This window comes from Episyrphus balteatus, chromosome 1 (genome assembly GCF_945859705.1).
Source record: "Episyrphus balteatus chromosome 1, idEpiBalt1.1, whole genome shotgun sequence".
Lineage (NCBI taxonomy): Eukaryota > Metazoa > Arthropoda > Insecta > Diptera > Syrphidae > Episyrphus > Episyrphus balteatus.
This window is the reverse complement of record NC_079134.1, coordinates 65139005-65152679: the sequence shown is the minus strand read 5'-3', so window position 1 is coordinate 65152679 and position 13675 is coordinate 65139005.

The window sequence follows — 13675 nt, the reverse complement described above, 5'->3', positions numbered from 1 at the left end:
AAAAACTGTCACTTTTTTTATATTCTTTCATTTATATTCTTTTAAACACTAATCGAAATGTCATATCAGGCAGACGGCAGAATAGCCATGTCATTATTCTTAAGAAAAGAAATTTGTGAAACAAAATTTTATGAAATAAAGAATTTATCTATCTATCTATCTATCTAGAAGCGGTTTCAGGATCCTCATCAATTCTCTTTGGAAACCGACGAGTTCTATGATGTTTCAAAAAATCATTTTCAGGATTAATATTTAATTTTTCAGCAAACGAAGATGAACTTTTTATTAATGCATTTATTTGAGTTTCATCATCGTTTATTTGTAGAAATGATTCTATTGTACTTTGAATAAACAATGAAGCATCAAAAACGTACAAATTCTCCACTTCTAGATTTTCTATTAAATTTTTTACTTTGAACATGACATTTTTGCAAATATATAAAGAACTGATAAAATCAAAATCCAATATACTTTTCAGGGTTCGTATGATAAATTGTTTTTCAGAATTCTTTACTTAATTTAACGTATTTGTAGGTTCTATTCTATCAAAATGCTAGAGGAAAAGGATAAAATTCGAATGTGAAGAATTTGGAACCATGATTACAAGACTCGACACGCTAAAATGATTTGGCGATTTATTTATTTATTTAATTTAAAAAAAAAAACGAAACAAAACCGTCTGCAAAAAAAATTTAACTCAAATTTAACCAGGTCCCAGAGCCCAATACATTTTTAAGAGCTGAAAACTTTTTATTCACCTCATTAGTGTCAAAAATTTTACACGGTGTTAACTATTTAACGCAATTCACTCACGGCCTTAGGCCTGCTACCCTGCATCCAGTAATCTTCATTCCCAAAGCTGATAAGCCATCACACACGGAACCTAAAGACTTCAGGCCGATTAGCCTATCTTCCTTTCTTTTAAAGAAAGACTAATTGAAACACATATTCGGTTTAAACTCGATGACAATATTCTCTCACAGGCCCAACATGCATATATGATGGGCAAATCTGTTGAGACAGCATTACATGAAGTTGTGGGTACGATTGAGCATTCAATCAAAGACCATATAACAAGTAAAGATGTCGCACGTAGAACAAATCTCTGTGCTTGAAAATTTCTACCATCAGATTTTACCCATAGGTCCAAAACATGTATCCAAGAATTAAATTGTTGAGAAACATTTTAAAAATTTTCAATGACTGTGTAGAAAAGAGAGGGTTGATTTTTATAGATGAATTTATTTAATGAGAGAGAGCGAGATGGTAGTTAAATGTTGATACGAATAAGGAAAAGAAAAAAAAATACATACAATTGTCTACGAGAATGTATGAATTATTTTTTTTTCTTAAATTAGGTATTCAGGAAACTGATAACGAAACATTATTCAAAATAATAATTTCAATAAGAACAATTTTATATGTGACAAGAGTATAAGAGCTAAATTGAGTGAAAATGAATTTCAACTTTCAAATTGTCAATAGGTCCAAATCCAAATCATAATAAAGCAGAAATCCTTCGCAACATGAAAATAAGTTCTTATCATGAGTGGGAAAGAGAGAGTTATTTTTAATACATTTGTTAAATGCGAAGAACCGAGATGTAAGTTGAATAGAAGCAAATGAAAACAAAAAGATCGTTTTGTGATGGAAGCAGGTAGGTATAGCGAATAGATTTTTTTTCACAACTGGATTGCTTCACACAAGCAGGGCGACGAGAGGGCTGTTTAAAAAAGGGATGTAAGAAAAAAAAAAAAAAAAGAGTTTTGTAAGTGAATAGTATAGGTGGGGTGGGTAAGTATATATTTAAGCAGGTTGATTGTTTTTTTTTTTTTTTTTGAGTAGGTAGGTATATTTTTTCTTATAAAACTTTCGAGGGTAAATAGATATTTATTTTAATGTGTGTACGTAGGTGTACGATTTAGGTAATTTGTTCCGTTTCTGTAAAAAAGGCATAAGAAGAGGATCTATTAGAATTTATGCTTTTTTTCAATTTTTTAGTGATCATAAAAAAAGAATCGTTTTTTTGTAAGGAGATTTTTTTTTTCAGTTGGATTGCTTCACATAGGTAACAGGTGACAAAATGGCTTAGTAAAAAGGGTATGAAAAAAGGACAAAAATAACTTCTGGTGGATTAAGAATGGTAAGTTTATTTTTGTGTTTATTTGTTTTCGTCGTGTAAAACTTCGTAGGTAGGTTAAGTAAGTACAGTACATATGTGGATACGAACATAGTTTTTTTTATGTGTAGTTTTTGGGGTTTAAAGTCGCCTTATTTGATCGTCATCTTGGAAAATGTGGTGTAAAGTGTTTTTTACCGATATCTTGTGAACCGTAAGTCCAACAAAAAAATTGTCACCATCGTTTTTGTAGATAATTTATTTTTCTACAATTTAGATTTTAGTACTTTTTCCTGTAAATTTGAAAATTAGAAAGTTATATTTGAAAATAGATGTACATTTTCAAGAAAAAATTCTTTGAAGGCCAAAACTTTTTTTCTACAATTTTTATTGAAAAAATACTAATGACAGTTTTTGAAGATCTTTTAATTTCCAACAATTTAATGTGCTCATTTTACAGATTTCGTTTATATAAAGCTGCTGCAATGGTTTCACAAAAAAGGGGTAAAAATTAATTTTCGTTATTTTATACAGGGTAATTCAGGAGTAATGTGCCAAAAAGCTAGAGCATGTAGGTTGGGTTGAGACAAGAAAAAAACCGTTTGGAGGGGGGGTCTATTCCCCCTCGTTTAGCGGGGAAGGGCAATTTAAAGAAAAGTTGACTTATTTGGAAAAAGAATTATTAAAAAACAACGGTTTTACCTACAGTAACGTGCTATACCTTTCTGTAAAACCCAAAAACTTCGTCTTTTCTAAAAATTTTAAACTGAACCATTTTATGGCATAGGTTTTGAAAAATTAATTTTCAAAATCACAATTAAAAAAAAATGGGAAAACAAAGGACAATGGTAATTTATGTATGGGAGCTGGCCCTGAGACCAATAACGATGAGTCATATGTCATTGAAAAGGTATTTTTGCGTACATCAATTGTTTGTATGGCGGCAAACTTCAATTCGCTGTGTGAAAAAAGTTATAGACATAAATGTCGGGCAGGGTAAGAATAGGCAATATTCAGAGAAACGGCCGTAGAGTTACTTAGCTCACGAGGTTAGGGGTTCAAATTGGTGTCAAATGAAAGATAAGTTGATAGAGAAAATGAAAAAATAGGGTTACCGCTTTTAAAATTGGAACTTCTAGGTGGCAACCCTATTTTAAAAGAAAAAATGGCATATAACTATCTTTGTAGTATGATCAAATAAGAAAGTTTGGAAATGTCACACAAAAGCCTAAATAGTTAAAAAAAAGTAATAAAATAATATTCGGAATGTAGTCCTACAAATTGGCAACCCTATTTAAATTAAAAAACAAAAAAAAAAACATCAAAAAATCTTTTTTCACCAAAAGAGTACCTACCTACAAACTTTTGTTCGTATTCCCTTCTTTCTAAATATTGTCGGTTGCCACATCAAACATACGTGAAAGTACTCGGCAACCCTACGCAAATGCTTAGAAAGAGTAAAAATACTGGTGCAAAATGTGTTATATTATCTATATGTTATCTTTTGACCTTTAACTCTATCAAATACCATACATTATTGCTGAAGAATATTTTGTCTGTGTTTATTAGTATTTGCGTAGGGTTGCCGAGTTCTTTCACGTATGTTTGATGTGGCAACCGACAATCTTTAGAAAGAAGGGAATATGAACAAAAGTTTGTAGGTAGGTACTCTTTTGGTGATAAAAGATTTTTTGATGTTTTTTTTTTTGTTTTTTAATTTAAATAGGGTTGCCAATTTGTAGGCCTACATTCCGAATATTATTTTATTAGTTTTTTTTTTAACTATTTAGGCTTTTGTGTGACATTTCCAAACTTTCTTATTTGATCATACTACAAAGATAGTTATATGCCATTTTTTCTTTTAAAATAGGGTTGCCACCTAGAAGTTCCAATTTTAAAAGCGGTAACCCTATTTTTTCATTTTCTCTATCAACTTATCTTTCATTTGACACCAATTTGAACCCCTAACCTCGTGAGCTAAGTAACTCTACGGCCGTTTCTCCGAATATTGCCTATTCTTACCCTGCCCGACATTTATGTCTATAACTTTTTTCACACAGCGAATTGAAGTTTGTCGCCATACAACAAGCTGGAACATTCAGACATTCAGACTTGAATGATGATATAAAAAAGTGACACAATATTGGATTTACCCTGAATTGATCAACTTTTTCCATTGATAACACCTGAAAACTTACCTCAGAATTGTTGTACTATGTCTGGGACGCCCGCCGCCCAAAGATTCTTGATGTAAGTTCCTAAAGGCAATTCTCAGGTAAGTTTTCAGTTGTTTTCAATGAATAATATTGATAAATTTTTTTATATCCTTATTTAAGTCTGAATGTTTAAAAAATAATAGACGAATTGTAAATGTCTCATGAATAAATTTGTCAACAAGTCCAGCCACGTAAAAACAGAAAATGAAGAAGTTCTTAGAAAAAAGTAGTTTTGGTTTTTTTGTTAATTTCTCGAAAATGACAAGATATTTTTGGATCCAGTTTTCTGTTTTTGTTTAAAAACAAATAAGAGGATCGAATTTTAAAAACTAATTTAGTACTTAAACACATAAAATTTTGAAAAAAAATTGTTAGAAATTTGTTTTCCCATTTTTTTTTAATTGTGATTTTGAAAATTAATTTTTCAAAACCTATGCCATAAAATGGTTCAGTTTAAAATTTTTAGAAAAGACGAAGTTTTTGGGCTTTACAGAAAGGCATAGCACGTTACTGTAGGTAAAACCGTTGTTTTTTAATAATTCTTTTTCCAAATAAGTCAACTTTTCTTTAAATTGCCCTTCCCCGCTAAACGAGGGGGAATAGACCCCCCCTCCAAACGGTTTTTTTCTTGTCTCAACCCAACCTACATGCTCTAGCTTTTTGGCACATTACTCCTGAATTACCCTGTATAAAATAACGAAAATTAGTTTTTACCCCTTTTTTGTGAAACCATTGCAGCAGCTTTATATAAACGAAATCTGTAAAATGAGCACATTAAATTGTTGGAAATTAAAAGATCTTCAAAAACTGTCATTAGTATTTTTTCAATAAAAATTGTAGAAAAAAAGTTTTGGCCTTCAAAGAATTTTTTCTTGAAAATGTACATCTATTTTCAAATATAACTTTCTAATTTTCAAATTTACAGGAAAAAGTACTAAAATCTAAATTGTAGAAAAATAAATTATCTACAAAAACGATGGTGACAATTTTTTTGTTGGACTTACGGTTCACAAGATATCGGTAAAAAACACTTTACACCACATTTTCCAAGATGACGATCAAATAAGGCGACTTTAAACCCCAAAAACTACACATAAAAAAAACTATGTTCGTATCCACATATGTACTGTACTTACTTAACCTACCTACGAAGTTTTACACGACGAAAACAAATAAACACAAAAATAAACTTACCATTCTTAATCCACCAGAAGTTATTTTTGTCCTTTTTTCATACCCTTTTTACTAAGCCATTTTGTCACCTGTTACCTATGTGAAGCAATCCAACTGAAAAAAAAATCTCCTTACAAAAAAACGATTCTTTTTTTATGATCACTAAAAAATTGAAAAAAAGCATAAATTCTAATAGATCCTCTTCTTATGCCTTTTTTACAGAAACGGAACAAATTACCTAAATCGTACACCTACGTACACACATTAAAATAAATATCTATTTACCCTCGAAAGTTTTATAAGAAAAAATATACCTACCTACTCAAAAAAAAAAAAAAAACAATCAACCTGCTTAAATATATACTTACCCACCCCACCTATACTATTCACTTACAAAACTCTTTTTTTTTTTTTTTTTTCTTACATCCCTTTTTTAAACAGCCCTCTCGTCGCCCTGCTTGTGTGAAGCAATCCAGTTGTGAAAAAAAATCTATTCGCTATACCTACCTGCTTCCATCACAAAACGATCTTTTTGTTTTCATTTGCTTCTATTCAACTTACATCTCGGTTCTTCGCATTTAACAAATGTATTAAAAATAACTCTCTCTTTCCCACTCATGATAAGAACTTATTTTCATGTTGCGAAGGATTTCTGCTTTATTATGATTTGGATTTGGACCTATTGACAATTTGAAAGTTGAAATTCATTTTCACTCAATTTAGCTCTTATACTCTTGTCACATATAAAATTGTTCTTATTGAAATTATTATTTTGAATAATGTTTCGTTATCAGTTTCCTGAATACCTAATTTAAGAAAAAAAAATAATTCATACATTCTCGTAGACAATTGTATGTATTTTTTTTTTCTTTTCCTTATTCGTATCAACATTTAACTACCATCTCGCTCTCTCTCATTAAATAAATTCATCTATAAAAATCAACCCTCTCTTTTCTACACAGTCATTGAAAATTTTTAAAATGTTTCTCAACAATTTAATTCTTGGATACATGTTTTGGACCTATGGGTAAAATCTGATGGTAGAAATTTTCAAGCAATTCAATTTTTTTTTTTTTCAATTTTGTTTTTATTGAACTTGTTATTTACAATTGACTTAAAATTAACTTATGTCTAAGATTCATTGATAGATACAAAATTTTGTTGGCACAGAGGGGGCCTAACCTTATACAATGACTAAGTTATAAAATATAAATAAATATTATACATGGATAAACTTAATTTAAAGTCTGCTGACTAGGTTGTCCTCGGGGTGTTCAGACCCGGATGTCCAGTTGTGGGGTTGGTTGAGTTGGGTTGGTTTGGTTGGCGTTAGCCACGGTAGTAAGCCGACTGCACTGAACCAAATTTGGTAGTCATATTGATGAAAAAGCAAGTAGATTTGAAGAAAAGGTGATCAATATACGGTCAACACCTCCTATCCGTCATTTTGAAGAAATGAATAAAATTTTTCGTTGCGAAGGGGAAATCAACAAAATTTTGTCAAATTGAATAATATTTATCGTTATTTCATGAAGTTTAGTGAATAATAATTTTTCAAATTAACTAATAATTCTTCACTTGATTCTTTATAATAAAGAAATTTCTTCCAATTGACGGATCAAGTTTTTTAATTTAATGAATATTTATTCATTTGAACGTTCTAATTTGTTTGAATTGAAGAAAAGTTGTTATTTTAACCTGCTTGTTTCTTTAATTTGAAGCACAAAATCTTCAATATAAAGCATTCTGTTATTCAAATTAATATTTTTTTTCTTCAGTTTAATGCAAATTCGCTTCAAGCAGAAAACATTTTTCTCCTTTTATCAAATTTATTTCCTGAAAACTGATTTAATGAAAGAAAATAACCAAAACAAACAAACAAACAAACAAAATTTTCTAAATACAAGAATTATGTTTTATTTCTTATCTTATGGACCTATGTATTAAATACTAAACATAAGAATTTTTTAACTGATTTATGAGTGAGTTTACTTTTGGATGGTACTTATAATAACTACTCTCAATTTTATTAAGAAAAGTTTTGGGCAAAGTAAATCCTCATACCAAACTTGAACAAGTAGGGTATATTCTAAATTAAATCGATTAAAAATTTTGAAACACAAATTGAATTTTGTTTGAATTTTATACCATTCTCTCCGGAGAATCTCTTCGGCGCTAGAGTTGATCCAACTGAAATAAAGTTAGCTTGCGAGTCCCGAATAGACAAACGAGTAATGGTCTTCTCAGATCCACTTCCAGTGATGAGTTTAGCCGTTGGTATAAGAATGGTGTGGATTAAATAAAAAATGCTACAGGTATCTATGACCATCTGGAAAAAAATAAAAAAAAATCATTTATCTTTAAGTTGGGCCGAAGGAAATTCGGAATTCGTAAATTTAAGTACTTACTTTCGGGAAAATTTTGTCCGTTATTCATCATTTCGGTTAATATCTGGCGACAAGTTTATTTTGTGTCGTCTTTAAAAATAGGTGTTCAAAAACATCGGATTCTGGTTCATCTACATTGAAGGCATCATCAGGAAAAAAAAATCAATTTTGAATAAAATCATTCTTACCAGAGTTAAAAATTCATTTGAACAAAGGAATTGGAGATAAGACTGAGTAACACCTTTTTTTGTAAAATACCACTCTTCTTGAAAAGTCGTGTAATATTATTTATCACGGATCTTCCCCTGAGGCTTTTTATCGCTGTTTTCTAAAAAAAAAAGCCTTAAAAGTGTGGAAGTACATATTTAAACATTATTTACATAATAGAAATGTAGGTATATTTAATGTATTTCTTACCAAAAACACCATCTTAAAAAGGTTTCCATTTTTCCAATTGTTTCTGCTATTTGTTTAGCAATTCCAAACTCCATTCGTATTTTTTTTTAAGTACCTATGTACTTAATAATGATTCCAATAGCAAAAATGTTCGTGAACCTTCATTCAGATTTTGACTGCTTTTATATAAACTTAAAATAGATTTTTCTTGACATGATGCTCAGAAAACGCACCAGAAATTATTGAAAATGTATTTATGAAATTACTTACATTTTTATTGAAGATATTAAAGTCCAAAACGACAAAATATGCTTATTTATTAGGTAATATGTACATATATTAATTTGCAATTTTTCCACGACTAGACGCGATCAAACTTAACGGCACCACTTCACTTACAAGAATACAACTTATCACTTAAAAACAGTTAACAGCAAAATATTGGACAAACTTCTTCACATTGAATAATTTCTTTAATCTGAAGAGAATATTTTCCTCTATTTGAACACTTTTCTTCAATTTGAAGAAAATGGGACAAAAAATGCCAATAATTATGAAAATTCTTCGGTTTGAAGTAAGATTCATCAATTGGATTAAAACACATTCTTCCATTTGAATAAATTTATTAGATTTGAAGAAAAATCTATGGAAAATCCGTTAGTTTGCAATTATTATTTGGTTACTAAGTATTTTATATTTGTAGGGATATATGTAAGTCATCTCTAACATATTGAGGAAAATTCTTCAAATTGATCAATTTCATCAACATGAAGAAACCACTTTTACGTCTAGGAGATTTGTAGGTTATAGGTAAGAAGATTTATGGCTGTCCAAATGAAAAAAAATCGTTCGTTTGAATAAAATACTAAAGCTATTAGAGATTGAAGAAATTTTTGTGAATTTGAATATTTAATATTCATTTTCACTAAAAATTTCATGAAATATTGTCGATTTGAATAAATCATTCTTCAAAAGTTAACAAAATATTTCCGTCAATATGACCTACGAGATTTGGTTCAGTGTGGGTGTCGGCGTAAAAGAAATTTTCAAGCACAGAGATTTGTTCTACGTGCGACATCTTTACTTGTTATATGGTCTTTGATTCAATCCACCACAAGGAATTCACGCTGGGAGCATTCCTGGATATTGAAGGGGCCTTCAACAACGTTGAAAATGCAGCCATACGGCAAGCCCTGGACTCCAGCGGTGTCGATTCAAATCTGTCAAACTGGATTGATTCGATGCTTCAAACTAGACTTGTAAATGCAGAAATGGGTAGCAGCAAGCTGAAGGTAAGAACTTGTAGGGGCACTCCACAAGGAGAAGTCCTGTCACCCCTACTCTGGCTCTTAGTTGTTAACCAGATCTTAACCAAGCTGAGCCAAAACGGTGTTAAAGTTGTGGCTTATTCCGACGACATTATCATCATGGCCTCGGGAAAATTTGTTCCGACCCTGCGAGATCTTCTTCAAATAGCCCTTAACAAGTTCAACAACTGGGCCTCAGGCTGCGGTCTCAATGTAAACCCACTTAAAACAGAATTAGTGTTATTTACTAGGAAAAGAAATATCCCAAATATTAACCCTCCCACAATAAATGGGACTCCTCTCGCCATTACTGGTAAAGCTTAATATCTTGGATTGGATTATAATCGATAGAAAACTTAATTGGAAAGAAAATATAAAAGAACGTGAAAAGAAAGCTTCTATTGCCTTTTACACCTGTAGTAGAATTTTTTGTAAAAAATGGGGGCCCAATCCCAAAACGATTCATTGGATGTATACAGCCATTATAAGGCCAATTCTGACGTCTGCATGCCTGGTCTGATGGCCAGCCCTAGATAAAACAGTCAACCTCAAAACTATGACCAAAATTCAGAGACTCGCGTGTATAGGTACCACTAGTGCCATGAGAACTACACCCACATCAGCCCTAGATACATTCCTTTCACTTGCCCCCATCGATCTTTTTACAAAAGAATCGGCGGCCATAAGTGCCCTTCGTTTGAAGGAGGGCAAGAACTGGAAAGGGGGCCTCTTGGGTCATAAAATAATAATGAACTATGTTGCTAGTAACATTCAAACTGACTATACTCTTCCATTCAATGATTTCAACCCAGTAGCGCTGACAGATTTCCCTACAAGGGAACTCTGGGAGTCAAACAGCGTCATTACTGCAGATCATGTCTCGGTTTTCACCAGTGTCGTAATACACTAAGGTCCCTAAACATAACGAACATAGTTACCTTTCGATGGGTCCCAGGACATCGAGATATACAGGGGAATGAAAAGGCAGATGAATTGGCCAAAACGGGATCAACTCTTGATCCGTGCCAAACCGTTTCATGGGTGCTTATGCCAATGGAGCACGAAAAAAGCAGAATAAGGCAAAGCTTCTTGAACTCTGCAAACGACAGATGGTCAGCTCTTGAAACCTGTCGTGTTTCAAGAAATCTGTGGCCGACCATTTCTAAGAACAAAACTGAAACCATACTTAAGCTAAGCAGGCCTCAGTTGTCCCTATTGATTGGTATCCTTACAGGTCACAACTTAATGGGAACCCACATGAGTAGAATGGGTATTGTCTCATCAGACTTATGTAGAGGGTGTCAAGACGAAGAGGCGGAGGAGGGCTCATACCACTTCCTTTGTGAATGCCCCAGTTTAGCAAAAAGTAGGAAAACAACTCTCGGAGATTACTTCTTCGATGAGTTAGATGACGTCTCGTCCTTGCCACTGAAAAACATAATGAAATTTATCCAAATTTCAGGATGGAATTGTGTATGTTCGACAACTCACTCATGCCATTTTGACATAAGGCCATGAGTGCTGCATAAACCTAATATAGTTAGGCCTTTACTCTAACAATTTGAAAGTTATATTTATAATTATATAAGAAGTGAAAATGTTTGGGGCCCCAAGGGTGCCCCGGGGCCCCACGTATATTTGCCAGGGCCGACGCTACATTGTATTTAGAGAAGAAACAGAATGTAAAAAATAAACAACGAAACAAACAGATGTGCACTCCGTTTCCTAATTTTACCTAAGATATCTTTCTTAAAGACTTAAATCAACAGAAACAGAATAATTTACAAATTAAAGGGTTTTTCGCGTACCTCACTTGTCCTCGGGTCCTGCTTGTACCTAACATTATTGGACCCCTGTAAAAATTAAATATGTTTTGTAAATTCCAAATACAAACTTAAATAATTTCAATTCCAAAATTACTGGCCATCTTTTGTGAGCTTTTCCACACAGGGACCCCAAAATAAATAAAAGGGTATCCTTTTGGATATCTGCAACATGTTTTTTTTTTCACCAAATATATATACTTATAAGGCAAATGAGAGCGAATGTTTCCAGTTTCAAAAAATACACTGAATTTTGGAATGAATGCGAACAATCTGAACTAAAATTAATACACTATTATTTTAATTAATGCTTTTGTTTAAAAGTCTAAAACTCATAGGCCCTTTAGTAATCGACTCGAATCTAGCAAAACTAGATTTTAGCAAAATAAAAATAATATGTAGTAATAAAACATAAATTTAACTTTTAAACTTGGAATTGGATAAGAAAAAGCTCACCTGTAACTAAGTTGATTTTAAAATCATAGCGTTTTTAAATTTGGAAGTGAGATGCATATTTTCTCTTTTGTTAAAATAGAGCTATCGCTAAATTCGGTTCTAGTATTAAGGACTATTGCCTAAATTTGAAAATAATTATACAGAAAGTTGTTCCGCTTTTTAATAAAATTTTCAACTGTTTGTGAGGAATTTTCAAAATTTAAAAATTAAAAATACAGCCGACTCCCTCTAAGTCAAATTTTCACGGTATGTCATAATTAGTTCGAGATTGAGGGAGTTTTTAAAAAATTCGAGTTAGAGGGATTACATTTTATTTTAGTATTTAGTATTTTTTACGTCAACTGGAAAGGGCAGGACATGAGCAGAGAAGATGTTGGATTGTTTCTTCTTCTTCCTTATCAAGGCAACTTCTACAGAAGTCGTTAGAAACTACGCCAAGTCTTATGGCGTGTCTACCTATGAGACAGTGTCCTGTTTAGACTCCTATTACAGAGCTGATATGCAACATTACATTTTTTGAACGTTTTGGATCTAGCCTAGGCCAGATCTGCTTGGTCGTTTGGCATGTTATAATGTTTGGCCATCTTATGTTTTTTGCCTCTATAGCTTCTTGCTTCAGCATGAAATTGAACGTTGCGATTGGTATATTTGCCTTGTTGGGTAAAATTGGTATTCGAGTTCCATTTCTGGCGAGTTCATTGCTTCGCAGTTTCCCAGAATATCTCTGTGATCCGGCACCCAAAAGAGGTGAATGTTTAACTGTTCTGAGATCTCCATGAGAGATGATCGACAGTCGCGGGCAGTTACGGAGTTTGTGTTAACCAATGCTAACGATTTAAGGGCGGCCTGGCTATCAGAAAAGATGCGGATATCCGACGATAACTCTAAATCTTTAATTAATCCAAATATATTCTGGAAATGTAATTCTTGTGTGAACATTAACCTTTCCACCTTCTTTCTTAATTTTCATGACCTCTCTCAAAGCGTGAATGAGATAAAAAATGATCTAAGTGCTCTCAAATCAGTACTTACTCCTAAACGAAAAACTGCAAAAAAAAATTCTAAAATCACTGAGAAAGACTCTGAATCCACTAACGTGATGGTGCATCGCGATTCTCAAAAGGCTGATCTGCCATCTTCCGCCCCAAGCCTGCCTATGTTAGTGGAAAATGTGCAAAACCCTTCAAAAGATTCATCTGCCTCGTCTCAATTTAATTCAGAACCACCAAATTCAACTAATTCAAACCCTCAATTCCCGGTTCTAAATAATAATGACCCTGAATTGAAAACAGTGAATTCAAATAAAAAGTCAACAAAGCCAATTTATACAAAAAAAAAAATAATTTGCACTGACACTTCAACCTCTCTCTGTGCTTTACCCAATTATAATTGGCTTCACTTATCTAAATTCAACAAAGACACCAAATCCGATGATATTATTAGCCACATATAAAAAAACTGATATTCCATCAAATCTATTTAAATGCTATCCATTAATTCAAAAAGAAACTGATTTGTAATGAAAGACATGTGAATGGGTTGATGGATTCTTTATAACTGTCAATTATGTTATTGAATGTAAGAGAGAAACTGACATACAGTAATGAGTGCAAAAGAGCGAGAACTCAAAAAAGTTCATTTCGAGAAAACGCTTCTGCAAAATACATACTGACTAAACTTTCCCCTATTCCCCAATTTCCATAATGTCAAAGCTCTATTACAATACTCCAGTCAAAGCTTAATTTGACCTTGCGATGAGAGGCACTGTCTGTTTTTATTTGATGGATCGATAGGGGTA